General features: G+C 37.8%; 1 long non-coding RNA gene across 1 annotated transcript; it reads left to right on the top strand.

Annotated features, from left to right (window-relative positions):
* The first annotated feature begins 21,833 nt into the window (after window positions 1-21,833).
* On the top strand, window positions 21,834-22,897 carry LOC141363408 (uncharacterized). Its single transcript, XR_012368913.1, has 5 exons — window positions 21,834-22,144; window positions 22,223-22,275; window positions 22,490-22,540; window positions 22,615-22,654; window positions 22,742-22,897. It is a non-coding gene; the product is annotated as an uncharacterized lncRNA (long non-coding RNA).
* The last annotated feature ends 404 nt before the right edge of the window (window positions 22,898-23,301 follow it).

Below are 23,301 nucleotides of genomic sequence, written 5' to 3'. Positions count from 1 at the left end.
ATATCACTTTATCTCCATCTATCACAGGGTCTGGGCTGCTTCTCACCTGTGTAGCTAAAATTTCATATAACAGAGTTCACGTCAACTTCTTTTCAAAGTTAGGCATAAAATGTTTGATTCAGCTCAATTCAGTATGATGTGAGCAATAGCAATCGCGTCAATACTATTAAGTCCGTTGCATTCTCTTTCCTATTTTCTTACCATTTTCGCGTCGGTTTAGGGTTAGATTTACATAATGACATCCCTACCCAAACCTAACCCTAACCCCAACGCCAGGTGACAACTGTTTAATTTCGCGTACCTAATAGTATTGAAGTCAAAAAATGACGCGAAAGGTATACCCTCCGCGTCAACATATTGACGCATGGTCAAGTGTCGTCAAATATTGACGCCATGGGGTGAGACTGTGTTGATAAAATATATAATGTCAAAACAGCTTAAATTGCTTAAAATAAAAGCATCTGTCAAATGCACAAGTGCAACATAAATATTTGTCTTAATTCTGAAGATCTCTGTGATGAGTCTCCTCAACTTCAACATAAAGTCTTGTGCAAATTTGCAAGTTGCAAGAACATGTGACAAGTCATAAAACCAGTTTATACCAGCTTCAGTTTTAATACTGGATTAGGTAAGTGCTGGTTTGCTGCTGGCCTGGCTGCTTGACCAACATATTCACACTATTCACCAGCATCTGGTCAACCATGCTTGCAAGCTGGTAAACTGCATGGTCCAACTGGTAATACTGATTAAGTGAGTTAAGATTCCACATTCAAATACAGCAGCATCATATATGCAGTAACCAAAACACATATTATTTTCAGCATGGACAACCTCAAAAACAAGTTTAATATTCACAACATAAACATAATGCAGTGTTTAGACAAGATGAAATTTCAGATTACTAACTCAAATGATTGATAGCATTGGCATTTTAAAATTTAAAATGTAATCTACTCATTGTTTAACTAGAGATAAATAAGACAAAAAAATGTAAAGACCCACAAACATCATAAATATAATCATCAAATCTAATCAGTGAAAGCAGCTTTACAGAGAGTTTATTATGAGCAGTTACCTGTAACAGTAAGATAGACTCCAGGATAACCAGAAACTTCATCTGATGTGTTAGTGATGATGCTGAACTGATATCCTCCAGTGTCATTCATGTTGACGTCTTTGATTCTCAGTGTGTTTCCCACAAACTCCACACGACCAGCAAACTGATGATCCTTACGCAGATCTTGTTCCCTGCTACGATAGTAACCCCAGTATGTTTTATTTACTGTATATCCAGTGGGATGTGAGTATGAAGAGTGAATATATACTGTTGATCCCACTAAAGCACAAACACTTCTAGAGGTGTAAGTCACACCCCAACAGCTACTGTTAGAAAGACCTGAAAGAGTCACAAAATACTGCTGTAACATTCACAATCAATTACAAACACACTCATACTGTATATCAGGGATGGGCAACTTTGATAATGCCGAGGGCCAGCATTTTTCTCCTTTATACCAAGGGGGCCAGAACCACACGCACAATTTACATCATTCTTAATTTCCTTTATTAAGAAACCACAATATACAATTAACCTGTCTTTAAAGATTTTAACTATAAAACTTAACAATTATGCTAATTCTAAATCATAACTTTATTTTCAGTGGACAAGCATTTCAGATAAAACTTCTTAACTGCATTGCTTTAACAAGCAAGGCAACAAGCAAGGCACTTTTAAATTAGTATAGAGGAGTTTCTCATCCCGCCCAGACATCAAAATTATTTGAAATAAATAACACATAAATTCAAAACAAAATATATATATAAAAAATGTTAATAACAAGGTTTTTTCACTTCAAATCTGAGAGCAATTCTGGCCCGAGTACGACCCGTCACCCAAACCAGTGGCATTGGTTTTAACCCGACTGGACCCGAATGTAAACTGACGTGTGTGCAGTCTGCAGCCCCGGTGGCCTTGCAACAAATTTGGCAAGCTGCTCCATTTGTTTATATGACGATGACACCAAGGTAACCGCTAAAATTTACATTTAAAAATATCTGACATTAGCCTGACGTTGTCATACTCAATTCTAGTCAGAATTTGAGTCTGATACCGCTCCATTGAGCTATAATTATGAGGCGTGTCTCAACCGAAAAATGCCTCTGCACTCAATTGGATAAGCCTACGACCAATCAGAGCAACGGAGTGTGTGACGTATGTTGAAATTACGTCTTTGCAGCCTGACCGAACTGCTAGTTATTTCGCTACAATGACACTAACATTGTGATTATACTGAGTTAGCGAATGTACATCAACACCTATTATGTTTACAACATTTCGTTTATATCACAACATTAAGTATTTACTAAGTCATAGAGTAAGACTATCTCTTACCATTTGTACGTTAGGTGAACTTCATCCACGACGATACCCATTACGTTGGCTTGAAAATATTGGAGCCTAGCATGTCCCTCCACTTATTCAGCAACCACGATTCCGGGCTTCCGAAAAGAAGATGGCAACGACCGCTATATATAGAGGGTTTTCACCGATGTCACGTCACGCTTTGGATACTTTAAGTAAATGTATACATGTTTAAACAACAGAAAACGCGTCCAAGACGCAAAGGCATATTGGGAAGGACTTGGACTACAAGAAAAGGCACGATATTTCGATTAATTACAATTTATAGGCGGTGCAGATGCTTACGAGTTAGCTCCCTCTTCTAGGATCCGTGACGACCCGGCGATTCTTCCTTCAGTTGCATATCCCGAACTACCTGGTTTTCATGCCGAGCCCATATGTCAATGTCAGCTTTATTTATATAGCAAATTTAAAATAGTCAGTGTCCTACCAAAGTGCTTTACAGTAAAATAAGCACACATTAAAACAATAAAAGCAATAACTGTTTTTACAATTTACTATTAAAAATATTATTATCATTACAATAGAAAATGTGTTATGAGCAATTAAGCAAACTGGCATTAAGGCATTGCAGCGCAAATTTTAGTTGTGTTTAAGTACATTTTGTGCAAACACTAAAAGTACATATTAAATACTCTTTAAATAAAGCACAACAAGTAGAAGCATAATTGTTTTATACTTTATGGACTTCAATCATATTTCTAATACAGTACTACTATTTTTCCTGAGCTTTGCCAACCACAAGCGCCTCCTCTGATAATTTCTTGCATTCCTTTCCCTGGTTTTTAATAACTTTTGGAAGTCGATAATATTCCAAATGTTTTTCTCAATCTGTCCTATTGGTACAACCTCAAACACAGCAATAATTAACCATTTTCCTTGACGACGTTCGGGATATACTGCAGTGCCTGTGCTCTGTTCTGATGGGGAGTGCCTCCAATATGGCGTTTTCCGCTCTGATGACGCGTCGTGAAAACCCTCTATCCATCTCGTCGCGCACGCCGAGTTGCATCGCCGTGATAACGTTACCCATTTCAGTTGCGACCAACTTTTGCCGAATCCCGTAGGAAGGACGGCAAAAACATCAACAATTGCCCTGCTCGCGTTTCTCTGTTCCTCTTTTAAAATCAATGCTCTGTCGATATCTTTTAGAACAGACTCAATGTCAGAATCCACACATCTGAACTCTACAGTGGCAGCCATTCAACACACGCGCTCTTTGGTGACGTGGTTCATTACGTTACTGTTGATTGTCTGTCCATCATCGTATAAAGCCCGCCCTGACAATTTGATTGGTTCGCCCAGCTTTGGGTCTAGCATAGTAGCTCCTCAACGCAGAAACCCCAGACCGATCTTCCCGTTCTCAAAATCTTGTGGGCGGGGCTAAGATCGGCTGGCACCCAGGCTAATCTGACATGTCTGTCTGAACGAAAATGAACCTATCGCCAGCCACACAATGTCGCAAGCGCTCTTGCAAGCAGAGGAGAGGTTTGAAAAGGACATCGACACACACATGCGAGAGTTCAGGGCTTCTCCCTCGGGCCGCCAGTTGCCCATCCCTGCTGTATATGAATCAACAAGAAAACTGCAAAGTTTGTTCTTCCATTTTAATTTAAATATTTTATAAATGTCAGACTCACACACAGATGAAGAGGACACTGAATGATACCCCTCAGTACAGTAATAACTGTCAGTGTTTCCACTGGATGACACAAATATGCTTTGGTCTTGTGTTAAATATTGTTGTCCATTCTTGTACCAGAGGTAATTATTTTCAGATGTTAAAGGGCAGGAGGAATCACAGCTCAGTTTTACTCGCTGTCCTGTAGATTCAGGATTCATCTTCACCTGTAAACCTAAATAATGAAAACTTTACATTAGATGAGAAATGAAAAGAGTTTAACTGGACTGATAAGAATGTAAATGTACCTGAAACTGTTAGATTGACTGTGACTGAGCTGAGATGTTTAACTCCATCCTTCATAATGAACATGAGCTGATATTCTCCACTGTCTCCCTCTCTCAGATCAAATATTGTGAGCTCTGAGTAATCTTTAATGATATGTTGACCAACTCGTCTTGAGTAATCTTCAGTGATCCTCTGACCCGCTCGTCCTGAGTAATCTGAATCTAAAGTTAAATCTTCAGGTTCATCTTTGTTTCTCCAGTTTGTTCTCTGTTTCTGACTGAACCAGAACCCAGTTTTGATGTTGATGTTTGAGTAATCGCACCTCACTCTCACCCGTGTCCCCCTCACAGCACAAATATTCTGTTGACAGGTTACATTAAAGTTATCCAATGTTAGGGACCCTGAAGAAGAAACAGTAATGTTATTAATATTTGTAGCTTACTGTATGTGTAACTTCATTCAATTTTCTATTTAATTTAATTTATATAACACATTTAAAAACAACCATAGTTAACCAAACTGCTTTACAGTTTTAAAAGAAAATAAACACACTCACACAAAACAAACAGAATAAAAATCAAAAACTCAACTCATACTAAAGAATACAGATAGGTCTTGAGCAAAGACTTAAAACCTTTCATTTGTCTGAGCTGTTCTTATGTGAACCTCTTTCATAAATTAGGAGCTGCCAATGAAAGGTTCGGTCGCCTCTGTTCTTAAAGGTGGGGTGCATGATCTCGAAAAGCCGATATTGACATTTAAATTCACCTAAATACACATGCCCCTACCCCAATACAATCTGCACCTTCTTTTGATAGACCTGCCCCACACATTTGCAACCCGGGCAACGATGTCCTATAGTATACACGCCCCTTACTGCTGATTGGCTACAAGTGTGTTTTGTTGTACACAGAGTTTTTCGGATATCGTGCACTCCGCCTTTAAGCTTAGATCTCGAAACATCAAGGAGCAACTGATTAGATGACCTCAGTGATTTTACTGGGTTATGGACATTCAAAAGATCTGATAAGTAAGAAGGTGCCATCCTGTGTAAAAATCTTAAATACAAATAATACAATTTAAAAAACAATCCTAAAATCAAGCAGAAGCCAGTGGAGAAAGAGGCTAACATTTTTGTCCCGGTTAGGAGATGAGCTGCGAGCGATGAAGAGATGACTGTTCCAATCCAACATATAAAGAATTGCAGTAGTCTAACTAAGATGTAATAAACGCATGAATTACTCTTTCAAACTCCTTGCGTGGCAGGTATGGTTTAACTTTAGTCAGCAGTCTCAATTGAAAAAGCTGTCCTTCACAACAAAGGTCATTTGTTTCTCAAATTTAAAAGCACGATAAAAAATAACTCAGAGATTCTTGATAAATGGACGAGCGTGTGATCAAAGGTTACCAAGTGCCTCAACACATGCACTCAAGTCCTCGGACGACCAAACACAACAACTTCTGTCTTGTTTTCATCAAGACAAAGAAATTTCTGATCTAAGAACATCTTTAGATCTCTTAAACAATTTAAAGGGGACATATCATGAAAATCTGTCTTTTTCCATGTTTAAGAGAGAGAGAGAAATAATTCACAGCACAACTGAGTTTCAATTGCAACAAGCCACCATCATTGTGATCAGTGTTTGCACTTCATCAGCCCATTTGCATTTTAAATGACACACCCAAAACTCAGGCCTACAAAGTGGCTATTTTAACATTTTGTAATTAATTATCTGAGGGGTATTATTTTGAGCTAGAACTTCAATTACGCACTCTGGGGACACCAAAGATTTAGTTTACAAAAATCTCATAATATGACCCCTTTAACAGTGACTGAATTGAGGCTTTATCATTTGTTTTGAAAGGCAGGTAAATCTGAACATCATCCACATAACAATGAAAAGAGATGTGTTTTTTATTGACCCCTAGTGTTGGGAACGTTACTTTAAAAAAGTAATTAGTTATAGTTACTCATTACTTCTCACAAATAGTAACTGAGTTAGTAACTGCGTTACATTATTATAAAAGTAATTAATTACCAGGAAAAGTAATTACTGCGTTACTTAAAAAATTCTAATATTTTAAATTACTTGAATGCCCCTTACAAAATTAAATATGTTAAATGACTGAAATGAATACTAAAGAGAAATCACCAGAGGTGGGTAGAGTACCCAAAATCTGTACTCAAGTAAAAGTACAAGTACTTATACAAAAATGTACTCAAGTAAAAGTAAAAGTAACAATCTAATTATTTACTTGAGTAAGAGTAAAAAAGTATTAGATGAAAAAACTACTCAAGTATTTAGTTACTCGTTACTTCCAATCTGATTGAAAAGAAGCGTAAAATCCCTGAATTTCAGACTACTTGGAGGGCTTTCACAAACCTCTCCTTAAAAGTCTCATTGTTCTGCTTATATACTACTACCTAGGTTAAAGTAAAGCAGTCTATCTCAGTCCTCCAACACCACATAACGTGTCATTAAAAAAAAATCTTAAACAAACACTGACTGTTTTCTGACAGTTAACTGTGTCTTTATTTTCACGTTCACAACAAAATTTGGCTGGATCTGCCTTTAGACAAGCTTACAGTAAGCAAAAAAGAATGTGTGTGCTTTTGTTATCATGTTTTTATATGAATAGGTTATTTTCATTGTCATTAATGTGCAATTAATGAACATAAGGAGCTTGATAAAATGCTTATTTTAGAATTTCAAATGGAACTCATCTGTTTTTGCAAATCAACTCTACATTTATTATAATATATAAAACATGTTTCTTTAAAAACATACTTTATTCTTTTATTTTTATAAGTATATAGATTATTTAAGAAGGAATTAAATAAAATACAATCCAGTTTTTATTCGTATGTATTTTCTACATTTAAGTAAGGTGTCCGGTTATGTGTAGGGGAGAAATTTTTCAGATTTTTTTTTTAAGTTTTTTAAATTTTTAAAGATAATGTTTCAGACAGAGATATATTTTTGCTGTGGTCAGTAACTATCAATACCAGGTGGAATTTTGAACAAATGTAAAATGACTAGTATAATTTCACTTTGAACATAAGTGGTGAATTGTTACTTTTTTTTAACACAAAACAACAAACCAATGTAGATTTTCGTGTTACACTTGTTTTTATTAACTATACATGACTATGACCTCTTTAATATGTAACTACAAACATATTTTGATATGAAAATTATATTTTCATTTTAAATTTCAGTTTTATCAAATGTTTCAAAAGCAACCAACAGTACAAACTTAAATTCAACAGTTTGAACACTATGAAAATTAAATTAAATAAAATTAGAATAATATAAATGGTACAAAAGTAAGTGTTACTTTCGTCCTGACAGGATCTCCTCACATTTAAACCAGATTTACTTTTATTTTGAAAAACTCTTGAGAAGTCAAACTTCAGGATGTGTTAGTTAGAGCACTAAATAACCTGTAGATTGATGAAACGAGAAACATAACGCTTTATAAGAAAACAATGACCGCTTTTGGAATTTACTTAAGGTTGAAAACACCTTTCTGGATCTACACCCGGAAAATGGTGAGTAAATAACGCGATATTTGTCAGCTCTGTCAAGGGTTGCAAAGATGCTGTCATAGTTTGGGATGCAAATGTTATCAGTCCTCTGAGAAAATCGCTTTGTTACTTTCGTCCAGCGTTACTTTTGCCCCGGTTCTCCCGTATTATATTAATGCAAGACTTAACACTATGCTGTTCAATTTGTTTAGTTTTATGAGGAAATGATATGGAAATGTGCAGATGTGAACGTTTGTTGTTTGTAAGGTTAGAGTAATTTTCATTGCTTGCACAAGAGCGCATATGACAAAAACAGTGCATGAAATTATATTATAATAAGGCACTGCACAAAGTGACACGTACCGCCGTGTTGTTTCAGGTTGGAGCTTGAATTCCTGTACGCTGAGATGTCAGTTCGTTTTGGTGCACAAAGCATACATCGCATTATGAAACTATTCTTTTTGACCTTTTGTAGTGTAAACATAGACCAAACTTGAGGCCACGCGTGATCTGCCTCCGATAGCTTGCATAGGTCATCCTCCGCTTCAGTCATCTCCTTTCATCTATGTTTCATCTACGCGCGCTAAAGGGTGATACGTAGCCACCCCTCGCAACGCACGCAGCCTCTCTAACGTCTCGCGAGACTTTCGAGCAAGCCATATAAACTTAATAAAAATAAAATATATTCATTAATTATTACCATTTGAAAGTAGCGTAGTAACGCCACCGAATGTAGCGAAGTAAAAGTACAGTTTTTTCATTAGAAATGTACTTGAGTAAGAGTAAAAAGTACCCATCCTTAAATTTACTCTAAAAGTACTAGTTACCCAAAAAATGTACTCAAGTAAATGTAACGAAGTAAATGTAATTCGTTACTACCCACCTCTGGAAATCACTAATTTTGTGGCAGCATGTGACGATGTGAGGTGCTTTATTAGATCACAATTACTTGCCACAAACGTGGAGAGACTTTGTCTTCATGGGCATAAGTTGCACATTACACAAACATTCTTGCCTTTCACCTCAACAATGGAAAAGTAGTGCTTTATACTTCGTGTTTGCAACTGCTACCTTTGAGCTTGTTGTACAACCCCAAATCAGAAAAAGTTGGGACACTGTAGAAATTGTGAATAAAAAAGTAATGGAATAATTTTCAAATCTCATCAACTTATATTTTATTCACAATAGAATATAGATAACATATCAAATGTTGAAAGTGAGATATTTTGAAATGTCATGCCAAATATTGGCTCATTTTGGATTTCATGAGAGCTACACATTCCAAAAAAAGTTGGGACAGGTAGCAATAAGAGGCCAGAAAATTTAAATGCACATATAAGGAACAGTTGAAGGACCAATTTGCAACTTATTAGGTCAATTGGGAACAAGATTGGGTATAAAAAGAGCCTCTCAGAGTGGCAGTGTCTGTCAGACGTCAAGATGGGCAGAGAATCACCAATTCCCCCAATGCTGCAGCGAAAAATAGTTTTCTGAGTTTCTCAGAGAAAAATTGCAAAGAGATTGAGGTTATCATCATCTACAGTGCATAATATCATCCAAAGATTCTGAGAATCTGGAACAATCTTTGTGCGTAAGGGTCAAGGCTGGAAAACCATACTTGATGCCCGTGATCTTCAGGCTCTTAGACAGCACTGCATCACATACAGGAATGCTACTGTAATGGAAATCCCAACATGGGCTCAGGAATACTTCCAGAAAACATTGTCAGTGAACACAATCCACCGTGTCATTTGCCGTTGCCAGCTAAAACTCTATAGGTCAAAAAAGAAGCCATATCTAAACATGACCCAGAAGTGCAGGCGTTTTCACTGGGCAAGGCTCTGTCACTGTGTTAAACTGTGTTATGTGTTTGTCATGGTGTATCAGTGTTGTTCCCTGAGTAGCCACCAGATGTCTCTTCCCCTCACTGTCACATGTCCCATGAACTGCATCTCCCATAATCCTTTCTGTTATCATTGATCATTGTACTCAGCTGTTCCCACTCACCTTGTTAGTGTTTGTGTATTTAAGCCCTGTCTGTTCAGTCTGTGTTATGGATTCCTTATTGTAAGTCACATCGCCTTCTGTGTCTGTGTTTTGATTTATGTTCTGGATTGTGTTTATGAATATTGACCTTTGCTTGGATGGATTATGATTTTGGATCACCCTTATTAAACTGCTTACGGATCTAACTTTTTGTGTGTGCGAGTCGTGACAGAAGGAATCCATCATGAATAGATCCAGCGGATTGGGGATTCGGATCAGTCCACCCACCACTGTAAGGGAGAGAAGGGAGCGGATAGACAACATAAAGGCCCTACACCAGCATGGTCAAACGGTGGGTTTTCTGGCCCAAAAGTTTTGGACCTTGTCCTGCGCCTTGAATTATAATGACGCCACATTAAAGGACCTTTTCAATTGTTGTCTGGACGAACCGCTACCACAGTGGGAGATGAACGGGCTGAACATTTTGGAATTCTGGGGGTTCACCCGTTACTTAGAGCATCGTAGCCAGTGGGATAATACAGCCACACCTGCGATGCCGGACAAGATGGCCGCCACCAAGCCAGCAGCGGTTCATAAGATGGCTGTCTACAAGGCTGCACCTGTTTTTGAGACTGCCACTACTATACCTGCACCTGTTCATCAGATGGTCACGGTTGTAGAGGGGACTGTTTTCGACAGGGCTGTGTCTATGCCGGCACCTGTTCTCAAAATGGCCGCCACTAAGCCAGCAGCTGTTCCCAAGATTGCTGTCACATTGCCTACACCAGCTTTTGAGACCGCCGCGGTTATACCGGCCCTTGCGTTCCAGATGGCCGCTGCCTCACAGTCACCTGCTCTCAGGAGGGTCATCATCATGCCTGCACCTGTGCTCAGAGGGGCACCAGAGGTATGTTCTTTGAACTCAGTGCTTCCCGTGTTTGCCATGGCTCTGTGGTGCGTGTGGTCTGTCTTCTGCTCCTTTGTTCAGCACGACGCCTCTCAAGTCAAGGAACCTAAGCCCTCTGCACTTCCTATCACGGCTGAAAGACCTGAACCCGAGGCCTCTGCACTATTGTCACGGTTGAAGGGTCCGAACCTGAGCCCTCTACACTTACTATCATGACTGGAAGCTTCGAATCTGAGCCGAGTGAGTCATCTGAGCCGAGTGAGTCATCTGAGCCGAGTGAGTCATCTGAGCCGAGTGAGTCATCTGAGCCGAGTGAGTCATCTGAGCCGAGTGAGTCATCTGAGCCCCCTGTGCCACATTGGTCAGCTAGTGTGGTCATCCCGAAGATCCAGAGACTTTCTATTGTCACTAAAACTATGGCCAGTATTGAACTCTCTGCCTGTCTCAAGATGGCTGTCCCCAAGCTCCCTGCCCTCACTGCCTGGTCCAAGATGGCCAGGTTCGAACTCTGCCCTATTTAACCTGGCCCAGAGGGCCTCTTTCTATTGTCTCTCTCTACCTAGGTTCCTGATACCACCAGCACCACCCTGGGATCCAGTCCCTCTTTGGCCTCTGGCACCGCCCTGGCTTCCCGCTCTGCCGGCTCCGCCCTGGCTTCCCGCTCTGCCGGCCCCGCCCTGGCCTCCCGCTCTGCCGGCCCCGCCCTGGCCTCCCGCTCTGCCGGCCCCCGCCCTGGCCTCCCGCTCTGCCGGCCCCGCCCTGGCCTCCCGCTCTGCCGGCCCCGCCCTGGCCTCCCGCTCTGCCGGCCCCGCCCTGGCCTCCCGCTCTGCCGGCCCACCCTGGGTTTCTAGACCCTCCATCCCTCCCCCAGGTCCACCTCCGTCCTCCACCCACCTGAACTTTTATGTTTTGTCGTATGGAGTGTCTGGAAGCCACTCCTTTAGGGGGGGTACTGTCACAGTGTTAAACTGTGTTATGTGTTTGTCATGGTGTATCAGTGTTGTTCCCTGAGTAGCCACCAGATGCCTCTTCCCCTCACTGTCACATGTCCCATGAACTGCATCTCCCATAATCCTTTCTGTTATCATTGATCATTGTACTCAGCTGTTCCCACTCACCTTGTTAGTGTTTGTGTATTTAAGCCCTGTCTGTTCAGTCTATGTTATGGATTCCTTATTGTAAGTCACATCGCCTTCTGTGTCTGTGTTTTGATTCATGTTCTGGATTGTGTTTATGGATATTGACCTTTGCTTGGATGGATTATGATTTTGGATCACCCTTATTAAACTGCTTATGGATCTAACTTTTTGTGTGTGCGAGTCGTGACAGGCTTATTTGAAATGGACTTTGGCAAAGTTAAAAACTGTTCTGTGGTCCAACAAATCAAAATTTGAAGTTCTTTTTGGAAAACTGGGATGCCAGTTCATCCGGACTAATCAGGACAATGACAACCCAAGTTGTTATTAGCGCTCAGTTCAGAAGCCTGCATCTCTGATGGTTTGGGGTTGCATGAGTGCGTGTGGCATGGGCAGCTTACACATCTGGAAAGGCACCAATAATGCTGAAAGGTTTATCCAAGCTCTAGGTACATATGATCCCATAAAGACGTCGTCTCTTTCAGGGAAGACCTTGCATTTTCCAACATGACAATACCAGACACCATACTGCATCAATTACAACATCGTGGCTGCGTAGAAGAAGGATCCAGGTACTGAAATGGCCAGCCTGCAGCCCAGATCTTTCACCCATAGAAAATATTTGATGCATCATAAAGAGGAAGATGCCACAAAGAAGACCTAAGACAGTTGAGCAACTAGAAGCCTGTTTTAGACAAGAATGGGACAACATTCCTATTCCTAAACATTGGTCCTCTTCCAGCTGTTCCTTATATGTACATTTAACTTTTCTGGCCTCTTATTGCTACCTGTCCCAACTTTTTTTGGAATGTGTAGCTCTCATGAAATCCAAATTGAGCCAATATTTGGCATGACATTTCAAAATGTCTCACTTTCTACATTTGATATGTTATCTATATTCTACTGTGAATAAAATATAAGTTTATGAGATTTGTAAATTATTCCATTCCTTTTTTACTCACAATGTCTACAGTGTCCCAACTTTTTCTGATTTGGGGTTGTACTTGCCATCGCCCTGTCGCCGGTGTTTTCGGAGTGATTGATACGCAATGACCGGGCTGCATGTCAGTGCTTTGAGATGGGGCACAGCAGCAGCAGCACCGCTGCTCGTTAAGAAGAGAAAACAATGCATATTTTCATATCAGTCTACAAAAGTCTCCAACCACGCCAGAAAAGATAGCTAGATTTGTCCTATAAAGTCGCTAAAGTGATAGAAAGTTGCTAAATCTAGCGACAAAGTGACAAAGTTGCTCAGACTTTTTTACACTGCTCTCTCGAACTGTGCGAGTGTGCGTGTCTGTTGAACTCTGCCTCTGGTTGGTTGGCTAACGATTGAAGTTAAGCCAATCATCATCAGTTATGTGGTTCTCCCACCCCCTCTAACACACACACACACACACCAATCATCATCAGTTATGTTTCTCACAACACACACACACACACACATACACACACAAGAGAAAAACTGTTTGGCTGAGAGAGCGAGCATACGTGGGTGAAAATCACTACAGTGAGATCAATTTTAGTAACGCGCAGCATTTTAATGTCAGTAACAATAACGGCATTATAACGGGGAAACAGTAATTTATTTGATTACTTGTTACTGAAAAGAAATAACGCAGTTACTAACGCCAATTACTTATAACGCCGTTATTCCCATCACTGTTGACCCCACAGGCAGCATATACAGAGAAAACAACATATGGCCCAACATTGACTCTTGGAGGCACCACAAGAGAAGCAGCAGATGAAAACAATTCACCAAGTTGAACAGAACTTCTGTCAGTCAAATATGATTAAACCCTCTGGAGTCCGACCATTTTGGGATACTGTCAGAGGTTCTGACATGCTCTTACATTTGGTCTTTTTTCAGTTGCTTAAAACATATTAATGGCAAGTGTCTCATAACACTGCGTTCAGCACAAACTGGGCTAAAATATTATATGAGCTACATGTATGTACATGTTTGTATTTTTGAGAGAAAAATGTTTATGCGTGGTTTTTAAAAAAGCAAAATTTTTAAGTCACTGATATAAGTCCACAAAACCCATACTAAACATGTTTTAACAAGACTTTTCTAAACAGAATCTAGTAGTCTAGAGTTTTTTTCTTTAAAATGATGTGGAAATCATCCTGCCTACTCATTCCCATAAACCAATATATTGATTTAGAAATTGTAAGACACTTTTTGTTTAGAGGGGCCGTATGCGAGAAGGATTGATTGACAGCTAGCAAACAAAGGCTCCCATAATGAGCTACACAATGAGCCTTTAGGCAGGAATCTGAGAGTTAACTACAGTAAAGAATTCGAGGACAAATAAATGTATACATGTTTGTTTGAGGTTTATTAAGTTAAGTTAACAATATAATCAAAATAGAAATTAAGGTCAGTAGGACATTTTCTGTTTATTTGGAAACAAACTCTATTCAAAAACTTAACTTGTATAAGAAACTGATAAACAACAGCGCTGTAAACTTCATATGGCTCATGTTACCATATAACTTTATGTCCAAAAAGTGTTTTTCCACTTCATAGTTTTGTACTGATGAGAGAGATGCAGACCTGTAAGAGAGTTATGGACAGCTGTTAGCATAAATTGTCCACAGAAATACCCTTACATAACTGATGGGTAAATATCACTGATAGTACATTCATATAAACTATCATGTACATAAACTAAATTTAGAACATCTCAGATAAACATCTGCAGTGATTAGTTTTATAAAAAGCTGTTTTCAGATGACTGTTTTCAGATGCTCATCCCCTTATCGTCTAGCTTCTGTTTTAAACGCGTTTCTGTAAGCGTGTATGAACTTTAAAAACACATCGCATATATGGCGCGTCCATGTGCGCGAGCTTGCGTCTCTGTGTAAACAACGCGACGCTCATAAAAAAAAAACGGTGTCACGTGTAAAGCGCAATGTATGGAATTGTGTTGCATGTAAACAATATATGCAATCATATTACAGCAAATCCCGCAGTGCAGCATTACTCAAAGTTGCCATGAAGGATACGAAAGTGAATAACTGTGTCTAACACTGTACAACATGTAACAGATATTCGCCATTACGGGAGGTCACGCGTACTCGTTTGTAAATAAGCATGTAAACATGGAATCATATTACAGCACACACTTAAAAGATAGAGCAGTGCAGCCTTACTGAAAGTTGCCATGAAGGATACGAAAGTGAATAACTGTGTCTAACACTGTACAACATGTAACAGATATCCGCCATTTCGGGAGGTCACACGTACTCGTTTGTAAACAATGCAAAAGTTTTTCAATCCGAAGCGTACCGTCTGCTGAGGTTGCTTATGTAGGCTGAACTGCACAAGCCATAAGAGCATATTACATGATAACAAATATAAATGAGGAAAATTAACTGTTACTTACTTCAAGCATATATTCTCCTCCAGTGCATCCTCCATTGTTCTTCTAAGGTAACGTTAAAGATAAATGCTTCTCTTCCTCAATGTCCAGACATAAATGAAGATCTTCCTCACGTGTGTGTGTGTATAAAGTTTATAATCCAGACATGCGGTAAAGTCTTTAAATCTGAACTTAAATCAAACTTTACTTCTTAATGTTTGAGCTGCTCTTCATTACCATGTCAACAGCGTGTACCGCCTGTGGGCGTGACCGCATTAAAGATAATGAAGTCAGCCAGGAAAAACTGTACTCTCTTTACTTCAATGCAGATTATATAAACAGTCAATATTTGTTTTCGATTATAATTAGCTTGTTTAAAAGAAGACATTTCAGGCTTTCTTTGGATATGTGTATCATGTTTGTGTGAGGAGGATTCGTGGAGTTTCAATTGATTTTTGTAACGTGTTTTGAGAGACAGCTGGCGGAGACAGAAATGTCTGGATGTGCACCCTGTTTATTTTCTTTATTTGACAAAAACACAAAGATCTCTTGTTATTGTGAATGTACAAATATTAAAGAAGACCCTTTACAGTTTCAAATGATGTCAAACATGTAAGTGTAGGATTATTAATGATGGAGCTTTTAAGTTGATTCGGCCATGATAAGGAGAAAACACGTCAAAACGCGGCGCCACATTTTTGGACCCCAGGGGGTTAAACTATTTAAGGGCTATGCCCTTAGTACCCACACATTGTCCAAGTCATGTTAAAAGAATCATGTGATTGACCGTATCAAAGGCTGCTGCTTCATAACTTACAAAATAATGATTACTTAATTTGCATGAATAATATTACAGTTCTTTCTGGTTCTCAAATCTGATTGGCCAAGAGCCGTGTGATATTGTCCTGATAACGTAACAGTAACCGCTTCACCGTTTGTATCATTCCGCCACCTACTGGTCATTTTAGTATTAGTGAATGGAGGTTCTTTAAACAGGCTCATCTCTGATTGGAAAAACTGCACGCACACATGGACACACACAGACGCGCTGTTTTAAACACTCTCAGTGTGTCTCATTATTAGTTCACTAGCTCATGAATCAGTCTGTGAATCCCAATCGGAAGTGATTATCCCATCAAAGATCAGCGCTCTTGGATGTTACGTTAAAGTTAATGGGAGTAATGTCTTGTCACATCGTGTGGACGATTAACACTTGAAAAGAGGAATGAAAACAATATTTTTTTTCTGGAGCGATCATCTCTCTCCCCAGAACGCGAAAACACCTCGGAACTGCAGGTAAGCACTGCAGCTTTTAAATGTGGACATTGATGATTTATTTTATTGTTTATTATTTTATTAGTGACGTGACTATTAAAACACGTTATGAGATACCACCACTGATATATTTATAACCAGCATGCATAAACATCTCTCTGACACTTATAAAAAACTATTTTATGGTAACACTTTAAAATAATGGTCAATACTTAATAGGTAGTTACACAGGAAATAATGCAGAACAAATGGTTAGTGCTGCATTAACACTGTTATCACTACTGGTAACTAATAAAGAAGAGCGATTAACTAATCAGTAGTTAATAGCATACTAATGTTTGGGTTAAGTAACAATTAGTTACTTATTACTTATTTAATAGTCATTATTAACTATTACATGTTGAATAAATCCTGGTGAGCAATACATTAACATATTTAAAAAGACTATAAATTAACTACATATTAACAGTTGCTGTAAATTAATTATGATGTGTGTGCGTGCGCGTGTATGAGCTATATGATCACATTTTGATCCTTTATGTTATCTATATTGATTCATGATTAAATCAAATCCAGAATGTAGAATTAACATAAGAATAGAAACATAAGAATTAACCCCATCTTAATTATTTAATTATTATCACTTGCTTTTATGGTAAATAGTTAATTAATCCATGTTCGATTTGATTATGAACTGAACCCATACGCTGTCACTTTAAGGAGGGGGAGGTGCATGACGTCAAAACTATGCGGAAGTCACTCAGACAGCAAGCGCGTGCTCCGGCTAATATTAGAATGAGCTGTTGTGTGATTAACTGAACACATAGATTCAACAAGAAATTGGAGTTATCTTTTCACAAACTGCTAAAGCTACAGAGAAGAGAAGCGTAACAGAGAAGAGATTTTGCTGCGATGCAAAGAAACAACCAAAGCCAGGCACATGGATTTACAGTTGCCATTTTGTGTTAAATAAGTAACGTTAACGTTACCCTTTTTGAGTAAAATCTTATGTAAAATATGGCACTAAATACATTAAATATTTAACATTTAGTAATCTGTGTAACTATTAAGTATTTTTAAAGAATTGATTAAAAATATATACATTATGATGAGTCTTATGTTTCTACATGGATGCAGACAAAGGTCCGCTCTACTGTTTGTGTTGTTACTCGCTTCAGGTTGCATAATGTTACTTTATGCCTTTACAGTACCATTTCTTTTATCGGTAATAGTGTTGTTATTATAAAAGTACAGGATTGTGTCTTTACTAGGGGATTACCATGATTTGTACCTTAGAATACACTTTCTTATAATTCATTGTGCTAATTACTAGTACATTACCATGTTTTCCACTTTAAAATAATGGTCAAAATTTTAAGTAATATCTTAAGATTTATGTCTTAAGTCCTGAGTAATTACTAATAAGTTACCGTGTTTTTCACTTTAAAATAATGGTCAAGATTTTAAGTAATTTCTTAAGATTTATGTCTTAAGTCCTGAGTAATTAATAATAAGTTACCGTGTTTTTCACTTTAAAATAATGGTCAAGATTTTAAGTAATTTCTTAAGATTTATGTCTTAAGTCCTGAGTAATTAATAATAAGTTACCGTGTTTTTCACTTTAAAATAATGGTCAAGAATTTAGGTAATTCATTAAGAACAGCGTGGTAATACTTGAATAATTACTAATGGGTTACCATGATTTTCCTAATATTAAGTCAGTCTTCCACACTTATAAACATCAATAAGGACTCGGAGGGATATATCTAACAGAGGTTGAAAACATGGAATCTGTATTTTGTGAGGTAAGTTAGTTAGAGATTAAGAGGTGTATTCCTTAGGTTGTTTATGGTTAAATCAATAAGATAGAAAACAAAAATGCAAAAAAATCAATGTATATGGTAATATAAGAATTGAATCCTAAAGAGCTACCATATTTTACCCTTTCAGTGATGATTGGTAACATGAGTAATTCCAATTAATTAAGTGAACATTTTTTTTTCAGATTGTATTATTTATAGTTACAGCAGTGGTTCTCAAAACGGGGCCCCCAAATTTTATAACATTTTGTAAAGTACATTATCATAAATTCTGTGTAATTAAACCTCAGAAAAATAAGGCTACTAACCAACAGCACCAAATTGTAGATTTTAATATGTTTTGTGTAATAAAAAATAAATAGGTTTTAGAATTTCGGGGGGACACCTTACACAAAGGGTGGAAAAAGTTTACAGGATCAGACTTTATTTATTGGTATGTGACTGTTGATATGTATTTAATTCATAGTTACTTGAAATAAGTCTTAGTTAATGTATTGTTCACCAGGATTTTTCAACATTGCAGTAGTTAATATGTTACTAGTTGTTACTTAACCCAAACATTAGTATGCTATTACCTACTGATTAGTTAATTGCTCTTCTTTATTAGTTATCAGTAGTGATTTCAGTGTTAATGTAGCACTAATCATTTGTTCTGCATTAGTTCCTGTGTAACTAACTATTAAGTATTGACCATTATTTTAAAGTGTTACCCTATTTTATATAGTACTGACAAGAACAAAGTCTAATAATAAGCGAGTGCTCGTATCGCGTTAAGATGAAATGGGAAACAGGGCCTGAAATAAACACCTGACCACGCGCCAAATGCATGTGGATTTTGCAATTGGCGGGTAACACTGTCAATCTACCGGCCACATTGGCGGGTAGCCGATGCGAATCAGTGATGCGTGGGTCAATGTATAAACAACCGGCACCCAACTGACGTTTAATTTGCATCTTAATTTCAAACGACCAGACCGACCGCGGCCCGAATATCATTAAAAAATATTTTTGGATGACTCCGACGGGTGACCGCAGGCACCCGCTCATTTCGGATCAATCCGCGTATCACTGATGCGAATTGAGTGATTCATTTAGAGGATGCGACTGCTATTTCGTAACATTCATGCGATTGTAAAGAAGATGAGGCACTTCTCTGACTACGTTTGGATGTGCGAGTAAGTAAACTGTTGGTGAGATGGGATGAGAATGCAATGGGCTACAGTACAATCACAGTTACACAGATGTGTAGTGCTGTGATGGATCAGAACTCTTGATGTGTAAACTTTAGAGAGAGTTGCGCTACTGTGTCTTATACTGTAGTACATTAACATACATTGTGTGAATAGAGTAATAAAAAACAACGTATGTGGGGCATTTATGTGCACAGTTTGGAATTCCCCCTCCGTCTGTGAGCGCGTGCGGGTTTAAGGGCACTCAATAGGGCACATCGGAGAGATGCGTTCCTAAAAGCAAGCGTACAAATCTTTCTGTTCTTGACAGGGCACATATAAACAAAATTATCTTCACAGTATTCTTTTTCTAATAAAACATTTCTTTATGTCCTAAGTGTAAGAGAGTCAAAAACATTGTGCTTATTTGGCCTTAAAAAGACAGTAACTTCAATTAACATACTTAAGTCTGTGTCATTCATGTTAATCAAACAACCTAAGACAAAGAGAAAATCACTTTTGCAGCTCTAAAAAATAATTATATTTAATTCATACAATAAAGACAGTGTTATCATTCACTATTCAGGCAAAAAAAAAATGGCTGGTAAAAAGTCAATTTAGAAATCCACCTGCCACAGTGGCTGGTGATCAAAAAAGTTAACTAGTGTCTTTTTGTATTGTTTTGGAGCGTAACAAATATCCACTCCTACTCGAACGATATTGCTTAAGTAATTTGTGTTGCATCTCAATTTATGTAACCTTTCACAAAGAAACAGTATTGTGACAATTAAAAGTCTTTTTTAAGCTGCTTCACTGAAACACAATATATGGAGGATCAACTTTTAAACAAATCATTTCCTTTTAAATCATTTCACAACAATACACATTCACTATCAGGATGTAATTCTTGTTTTTAGAAATAAGTGAAGGGAAATCGATTTAGTATAACAACATAACTCTGTTTCATACCTTGAATGTGTAACATCAGGATCAGTGATGAGAGTCTGAAGTTCATTATTTCACTTTATAGAAACTCACATATACCAGCTACAAAACAAAGAAGAGTTTTATTATTCCTGTAATAAAAACACACGTTTAGTTTCATTGTGACCCTCAATTCATGAATCTGTTATTATTGTTCAGATCTGCCCCTTTACAGTAAAATCATCATGACAGTAACACACAACTGTTATTACAACTAAAATCATTAAGATTGTAATATTTTGTTTAAGTTGCATATAATTAAAAGAGTAAACATGAATACATTACACAGTTCAGTTGTCCAGTTCTCCTTCCATGCAGCAGTGGTTGTTAATATCTGTCAGTTTTAGCTCCTGATAGATGATCTGATGCTTCCTTTTTCTTAAATGAAGTTGATGTGCAGATAAGCTCATGCACATATCTGACACTTGCTTGCAGTCTTTTCAGAATAATGTCTTAATATAGAGTCTGAAACTCTTTTAAAGAATGAAGTCATTTCTTTTTCAGTAAGCAGTGGCTGACAGGAGGAGCAAAACATTCAGAAAATAATAATTATTCACAAGGGCGGAGTGGGACCCAAAAACCTACCGGGAAATTTCATAGACCACCAGCCCTCTGTGGTCAAAAAAGAAAAAAAGAAAAGAAAATGGTTCCCTGTAAATAAGCAAATGCTGAAATCTAACATTACAATAAAATGACTGCACAACAACACAAAATACCAAGTGTAATAATTATTATTTAAAAGATCTTAAAGTCAACAACAGTTTTAGGTAAGCTAAAGCTTAATTTGGTTGCAAAGCAGTTGCTTATAAAATTATTAAGCCTGTTTGGAGAGAGATGTTTAATGTGACAAAATGAGGCTTAGACTAACTTGCATGTTCTGAGCAGGTGTTGTCAGTGAACAGGCTGTAAAACTGTTGGCTAAGTTACATACACTCATGAAAAACTGATGCTGATTATCTGGGAAACATTCTCTAACAGCAGTCAAGTTGTCATTGTTTGTGTCAAAGTTGTGCATTTGTTGTAACATTAAAACAGGAGATCAGACTTACTCTGTGTGCTGCTCAAAATGATGCTCGAAGCTCTGTTCCTCTGTGGGTGGAGAAGCCCCTGGCTGCAGCCTGCACATTTGGGCGGGGATGCACCTGGGACGGTTCTGCACGTGCAGGCCGTCTCACACTGCTTCTCATTGGTTAATGGCGTGAAGTCATCACGTCGATTTTAGCAAGTTTTCATTTCCGATGTTTATCGCGGCATGGTGAGTACAAGCTACTGTTTTTTGTTCTATTTACAATTTTTAATTTTGAAGTGGCGTTTAGTGTGATGTTAAAATGAAGTGGTGTACAAATAAGATCGTGTCACATGATATCACACAAAGAACTAGGACCGCGCGTATGCGCGTGTGTGCGGTTTGGTGGGATTAGGGTTAAAACAAGGCAAAACTGAACCAAAAGAAGAAATATTTAAGAGTTAATAGTAACAACATACAAAGTTATATTCTATGACTTTTTTCTATGAATACATTTTTAAATGTAAACTATTTTGATATGTTATTGATAAGTATACTTTTTTATTGAACAGGAAACCATTTCAGTATTCACTGAGCTTTCTGACAGCAGGGGCCTTTGATTTTACAGAGGTTAGTGAAATAGCCTATGCAATAGAACCCCCCCCCCCCCCATATTATTAAAAGTAAACTAACTCAGTATTCATTGAGCCTGTCATGCCTTGCATCAGTGTCTGCTGCTTTTGGAGAATTCACCCTTTGAGGTTTGTTTGTTTTCTTCTTTTTTTAATACATACTGTTCATTGAAGCTTCAATTACCAAATGCTTAAATTTAGCATTTTAAAATGAATGTTTTTAACTATAATTATAAATTCATTACATGTATCAATCTAAGCAAGTAGATTTCAATTATGGTCCTAAGGGATGTCATTAAGAACAAACTGTCTTTATGAGACTTTATATTTTAAACTTTTGAAGGTCAGAGATGCTGAAAGAGCAACTCCAGTAAAAGAGGAGAGTAGAGTGCAGGTATTGGTTCCCATTTCAAATCTTGAACCTAAATAACAGGGGTTTGAAAATGATGTTCTTACTCTCCAATTTAGAGGTGATGAAATCCCCCTGCATGTTGATTATTTGACCAAGGTAAGTGCAGTATAAACTCCTGTCAATCTATCGGTTACCCTTTTTAATAAGTTACATTTTGGACTGACTATTTGCTACTTTAAACAGATGCCGATTGACATCCTCTGGCGGATCCTGATGGAAGTCGTTACAGAGACGGCGTTGTGGCTTTCTGGAGACTTTCACTGATGTGCAAGGTCTTCATGGACGTTGTCAGCAAACCCAAATTCACTGTATGCTGGACAGTAAGTATTTTTTTATTTAAATTGTGAGTACTGTAAAAGATAATTGAGAAAGTCGGTCTGTCCGTCCATCTAATCCTGTTTCCTCATTTGTGCAATCTATCTGTCTGTTCTTCCTATCTATTTGTCTGTCTGTCTGTCTATCTATCCGTCTCTGTCTGTCTATCTCTACCTATCTGTCATGTCTATCCATCCATCTGTCTGTGTCTGATAGACTGTATTGCCTTCAAAACTTTCTGCTTGAAAACTACTTTGATCTGCAAACTGAAAATCTTCTATTTCAAACTTTTAGGATAGGCTTTCTCAAGTCAAATTTAAGTTTGTGTTGACAAAACTTTTAACTGGTTTATGTTGTTCATTAACAAAGTAAGTCTCTTAGGTACTTTACAGACAAAGCCAATAACACTCAAGCATATGTTGTCTAAC

The sequence above is a fragment of the Misgurnus anguillicaudatus genome, unplaced genomic scaffold, assembly GCF_027580225.2.
Source record: "Misgurnus anguillicaudatus unplaced genomic scaffold, ASM2758022v2 HiC_scaffold_34, whole genome shotgun sequence".
NCBI lineage: Eukaryota > Metazoa > Chordata > Actinopteri > Cypriniformes > Cobitidae > Misgurnus > Misgurnus anguillicaudatus.
This window is presented reverse-complemented; position numbering and strand designations above follow the sequence as displayed.